Source organism: Meleagris gallopavo, chromosome 1 (genome assembly GCF_000146605.3).
Source record: "Meleagris gallopavo isolate NT-WF06-2002-E0010 breed Aviagen turkey brand Nicholas breeding stock chromosome 1, Turkey_5.1, whole genome shotgun sequence".
In the NCBI taxonomy this organism is placed as follows: Eukaryota; Metazoa; Chordata; class Aves; order Galliformes; family Phasianidae; genus Meleagris; species Meleagris gallopavo.
In genome coordinates, this window is record NC_015011.2 from 68,072,387 (window position 1) to 68,078,710 (window position 6,324).

The following is a 6,324-nucleotide window of genomic DNA, read 5'->3' on the forward strand; positions in this document are numbered from 1 at the left end:
TACAGAGGTGATATCTTCATATAGCTGTACCAACTTGCTTTTAAAGTGCAAACAGATCTGAGTCTTACATAACTCCGTTTTCATTCTGGCTTCAGGAAATAAGCCTAAGTTATTCTAAGTCAAACTCTAAAAATAATGAACCCTTAAAATTAATATTGCCCCAGATTTAACTATCACATTAAAAGACTGTTAGACTGGTCCGAAGCCTTCCTGAAGCTGGAAGGAAAAGCAGGCTTAGGTTACAGCTAATGTTTGTGGCTTAGGAGAAAGTTTGTGTTGCAACGATGCTAGCTAGTGCTTTGAAATATAATCCTACAGGGTTTAAAACAACGCTGTTGTTTCTCATTGATGGGACTTAATTTTGGATTAGCCACTTGATTAGGAAGGCTATGACCTTTGTTTATGGAATAGCTGCAGTATTTTTAGTCCAACAGGAACACAAATTTTGATGCAAAGAGTGCTGATAGTGAAGCATGAATTTTCTCTGGGAAACGTTACATATTGATTGAGGAGAAGTCTAATGAGAATCTAAATGTGCTTGTTGATTAACTGTGTATGCACAAAGTGGGAACAAACAACACAACAAACTTACTAAAAATTTTCTGCATGAAGATACAAAGCTTGTTAGAATATTGCTATATTTCTTTCAGAAAATCTCTTTGTGGAAAATCATTCACACATTTCTTAAGCAGAGTAATCCATTTAAAAGATTTGAGAATAAAAGTTTTAGAAGCCAAACTGTCCTGGATCCCAAACAATGATTCTGATAGAAAAGATATTTAAACAAAACAAAACAAACAAACAAAAAAATAACAACGGATTTAATGAAAGTTTGGGTTACCTTTTACAATTCCATCTTATTTTTTAACCACATTCTTTTTTCTTTCCAATTCCTCTGACTTCTTCATATTTAATTCTTCATATTTAAAGCATTTTTTGAGATAGCTGCCACTAGAGGTCAGATGTTTATCATTATCTTTAGCGTCATTAATGACTATTAGTACCGCATGGTTCGAAAATAAAATCACTTCAAATTGGATAAAATTATTCTCTTTCTTATATACCAATAACACATATATGAATACGAATGGGAATAACACTCTTTAGAGATCAGAATGCTTACAACTGTTTAGTTGTAATTTTGTATAAAAAATTGTAGAGTTTGATTTCTACTGAAAGACAGTGTCACAGTGTTGATGTGTTATTTGTACCTTTCCCAATTTGATATATTACAAAAAAAAAAAAAAAGAATGACAACAACAACAACAAACAACCACCAACAAAGACTAATCTAGACTGTTAAGTATTTTATTCGCCCTAGAAAAGCTAGTTGGTAACACTTCCTGGGGAGTGTTGTAGTTTGCTACGTATGAAGATGAAATTTCCAGACACACGAAGAAGATACATGCATTAATTTGAGTTACCGAAGGGCCAAAAGTAACAGAGAAATCATAGCTTTCACATTAATAATGGTGATGAAAATGTTAGATGCAGTATTTGCACTTTTTGAATCAGGTGCAGAAGTTTTCTATAGCAGTTTGTAGCTACTCAAAACAGATGAATATGCTTCTCCTTTGGTGGTGGATGTACATGTCCCTGCATTTAGATGAGGTTCTGGTGGGTGAACAGTGGGACTGTGTGCAGTGTAGCAATGTAGACCCCACAGTGCCAGGGAAGTATTAGATTCTGTGAAATCAAGTTCCCACAAAATATGTAAAAAATGGCAAAAGTGGAGTAGATTAATGTTTGCCTATTGACTTGGACACGTATCAGTGCAAAAGGAAGCAGTCAACTGGTCAGGCAGCAGGAACCTGGAATAAAATTAGCATCCCCTAGATGAGAGGTACTGTAGAACTGCCATTCGATGCAGGGGGGTGCTGGAAAGAAAGGAAGTGTCTAAAGGAAATGGGGGAGAAGAGGTGGCTAGCTGATGTATGGAAATAGCTCAAATAAAGTAAACCCTTAATTTTTCCACCAAGTTATTAGCTAGGCAATCACCTTGTATGAAAATACAAAGGATGTACAATGTTTACTGGTTTTGGTCTTTCCCAAAGTGCAGAAAATATTCTTGCAGACAACCATGAATAGAAAAACAATTATTCCACTTCTGAATATATTATTCTTTTCACAGAGCATGAGCAAATGTATGCTTTTATACAGGATTATAATATATTTTTTGTGCTCGTAAGCACCAAAGAAAAATCGACAGCTTATTACAATAAGATATTAGTTAAACTAAAACAGTCCAATAGAAAATGTTAACTGTTTAGTTAACTAAAACAGTAAGAGGGAGTGACATCACTGCTATTGCATCTCGCCCTAGAGAACCCCACCTGTGCTATTTCTCTTCCATCATCACACGTTTCCCTATGAATGCTCACGAGTGGTCTTATAACGACGCCATCTACAGACCAACAGCATGCAATAGCTTGTGCTACTGGGATTTAATAAGAAAGCTTATAGTCACTTGCATGCAGGGTACTTCCTGATGATTAATGGCATTACTTAAAGGACCAAAGCAGCTCAGCGGAAGGAAACTTCTCACATAACCAACCCTTCCATGAAACTATTTGCATGATATTCCTCTGTTCTGTGGATCTAACCAAGAGCAGGTTTTTTTGTTTGGTTGGTTGTTTGTTTTGCTTTTGAAGAGGAGATAAAACACCATCTCGGCTAGCCTTTCCTTCTTAAATTAATGGTGGGGGTCAATACTTTGGTAGAAACTATCCAGTAATGAAAGAGAGCTCCAGGCTGTATGGACAGAGCCCTTTGGGTGTGTCCTGATCAGACCCAGGCACTGCCACTATTGCAGCACTTCAAATTTCTGGGTTTGCTAGTGAAAAGCTAGACATTTTTCACTTTTTCTTTTTCCCCCCCCATGAAAATTCAAAGAGAATCCAGCTTCTCATTAAAACATATTCCACCTGAATGAAACATATTCCACTCCTCAGGTGGACTGCAAGAAAATACACGATTTTCCAAGCCTGCTCTTTCCTTCAGGCTATTAACATGCACTAAACCTTCTCAGAGAGATTTCTGACAGCAACTGCTATCACTAGCATTGTCCCTGGGTGCAGCCACCTACTCATTGTCATTACATGTTAAAATTATCTTCCAGGTGTGTTTGAAAACTAGCAGGTGAACTTGTGACCAAGTCCTAATTGAGAGGGAACTCTGAAATGGATCATTCAGGCTGCCAGTGGTTGAAGGGCAAGCCTGTAATCATGCTGCTAGTCTGCATGACACAGGTGAGCATGACCATCTCCCCTGGTGGCTCAAGACTCATTTAAGTTACCTGGCTTGTCCTAATACTTGCTTATCACTCAGACAAAGAATTCCTGTGCCTTCACTAGTGTTTTACAATGGAGAAAAAAGTAGTATTTTATTTTAATGCACAAAGGTCCACTGTGATTATTTCATTCAATACCAAGCTTATGAGAAGGCCTCGTTTTACTTCTTTGGCTTTAAAAAGAATTATTACATTTTTAGAAGGAGCAATATAGTGAACATTTAGGGATCCTCAATATTTCCCAACTCTCTGAAATCATGGAACCTTAGACCCAGCTGTAAAACCAATCATATCCACAGGTGAATTGTGACTTCTTTTGTTAGTGATGTTAAACCTTTTTCTTACAATTTACAAGCAAGCAGAGGGAATGTAAGGATAGTTTCCATCAGTTTCTCATAGCTCCAACTTCAGGGTCTGTACATAGGGAGACTGCAACCCAAGTTTCTGTGTGCTGGAGCATTGATTTCCCCTCTCTTCAGTGGTGAGTGTGGTTCGACTTGTAACTGAGGGTTACAATTCACAGTACAGCACAGCTGTCAGGATCTGTCCCAGTATGAAAAACCTCAAACAATATCGAAGACAGATTGCTACTCTTTCCGCTACAAAAGTCTCTGCTAGATGATTTCAGATGAAAGAACAAAAAATCACAGAGCTCCAAGTATCAGTCAAATGAACTATCAGTAAAGGAAGAATTGGGCCTGCAAGCTCATTTTGTTCTGTTTGGATGTGGGTAGGATTTGTAGTAAAGGTAAGCCTTTTTGTCACTGTTTGAAAGATACTCTTCATAATACAACAGAAAAGGAGTACAAACTGCTGTATGTATGTCCATTTTTTCCTTGTCTCCCCACTTTGTTTGTAACGTGAGTTGGTGCAACGCAGCCACCGGTACAAAAGTTCGCAGTTACTCAATGTCCATTTACTTCATGCAAATATTTTTCTTATGATAGGATGATTATTTTTGAGGATGGTACAATTGTTCTGTTACTATTTTAAGCTGCTGGTAATACGAAACTATTCAGAGAGCACTGTAAAATAGAACTTCCTAAAACTGGATTTAAGGTTTACATTAGTGGTTTTGGTGACTAAGTTGCATAGATTCTGGTTCGTTTGCATCTGAGAACATCCTCCAAGGTGGGAATGCAGTGTTTCATTCCTGCTAGTGAGTGATTTAAACATAAAATATATTTTTCCTATTTTTAAATAATTTCCAGGGCAGATATTCTTTGCTTTTTGTAGACACAATATTTTGTTATTGGGAATAAAAAACATAAGAGCTTGATGGAAATTATGTATTTGTATTCTTGTCAATGAAAGGAGAAATACTTCTAAGTGACAGTAACGGTTCAATTAGAGCTAAAAGTTGCCTGCTTTTCAGCAAATCTGAATGTAATTGAAGTGGGCACTAATCTTCATTTGCTACATATGGTGCTTGCTGAATAGTCATATAAGCCAGCTGAATGGCAAAATCATGCTGAAGTATCAACTATAAACATCAAACTTCCTGGTTTGTCACCAGGCCTGGGATCCCTACAATACCTATTGAATGTGTTTTTCACTACTTTTATTAAATAATGAATTTTTCTGGCTTCAGAAGCACATTGGTATATCTACTACTGTATAGCAAGAAGCACTTACGCTAGCAGGCAACTTTTCAGTTTGTTTCTCGATACCACCACCATCTCTGCATTCAAGTATAAGGGCTGTGAGGAAAAGAAAGTGTGTTTTATTTCTCTACTACGAACCTGGCAAAAAAGCCATCTCATCTGTGGCAGCAGGGCAAGGAAAATAGTAATGTAGATAAGAATATGAAAGAGCTGCAGCTCTTACACTGCAGTTAAACCCAGGTTGTGTGATAGATAAGCATTACAAATGCGTTTGGAAAGAGGCACAACTAAAAAGTTGTGACTTTCTGAAAAGCAGCAGAAGGTACAGCCTTGTGAGTATCAGGAAAAGAGAAGCTCTGTATCATCCTTAACAGGACATGCAGAATTCTTGCTTTGAGCAGTTACTAGGTATGGTTGCAGCATATGTCAGTGCCCTTACATCAGGATGCTACGATGCAGTTTCTGTCAACGTAAGGTAGATGTAATTTCCATTTGTCCTGGAGGAACAGAAACAGAAAAGATACATTGATCAATCTCTTTATGTTCAATATCATCTCAAGTGAGACCTGAGACTGCATTCTGCCTGATATGAACAAAGCATGGCATTATCTCTTTTCTCCTAAAAAGTAAATTTTTCTTATTACATTTAATGCTGTAATTTTACCACATTGACCACTGATAATGGTCAATGATAATGGTAATGATACTGGGGAAAGACTGGGGAATGTTCCTGGGTTTTGTGGTTGTTATTATTTGTTTGGTTTTGGTTTTTTAATAACTTTCTGTGTTTGTATCACTTCTATGCTGGTGAATCCAGCAAGGCAAAAGTAATTGCAAGACTTTTATCTCACAGAACACCCATTTAAAAAAAAAGAGACAAAACCTTGTAATTTTGGTCAGGTCCCCACAGGTCATGGGGTGGATGGGTTGTGTGGTCCTAATGGGGACTGAAGGACTGGAGTGTCTACAGAATCTTTCTACTTCCTGGCCCCACTCCAAAGTCTCCACTACCAACAATGTACAATTGAAGGTCTTTTTTCCTTTCTTTCACGATGTGTCTGCATCTGGTACATCTCAGCAGTACATTCATTCCCCATTTTTAATACCAGCTACACACAATTGAGCCCCAATCTGAACATCATGTGCCACATCAAGCTTTTTTCATGACCTTTATGGCAACCCTTGTGTTCCCCCACTCCTCCTGAGTGATATCTCCTGCTGTAGCATAAGATCCTCAGGGAGGAGCTATCCTTTAACTTGCTGTAATCATTCTGCTCTCCTGCCATGAATAAAAAATAACAGTGGTGGATTGCAGCATGCATGGTATGAAGGATGCACTTGCCAAGAACTGAGGCTTGATCCATGCGATCCTAAAAAGAATGGCTCACTGTATTTAGCACATTGCTTCAAGTGATTAATCCAGACCAAAAA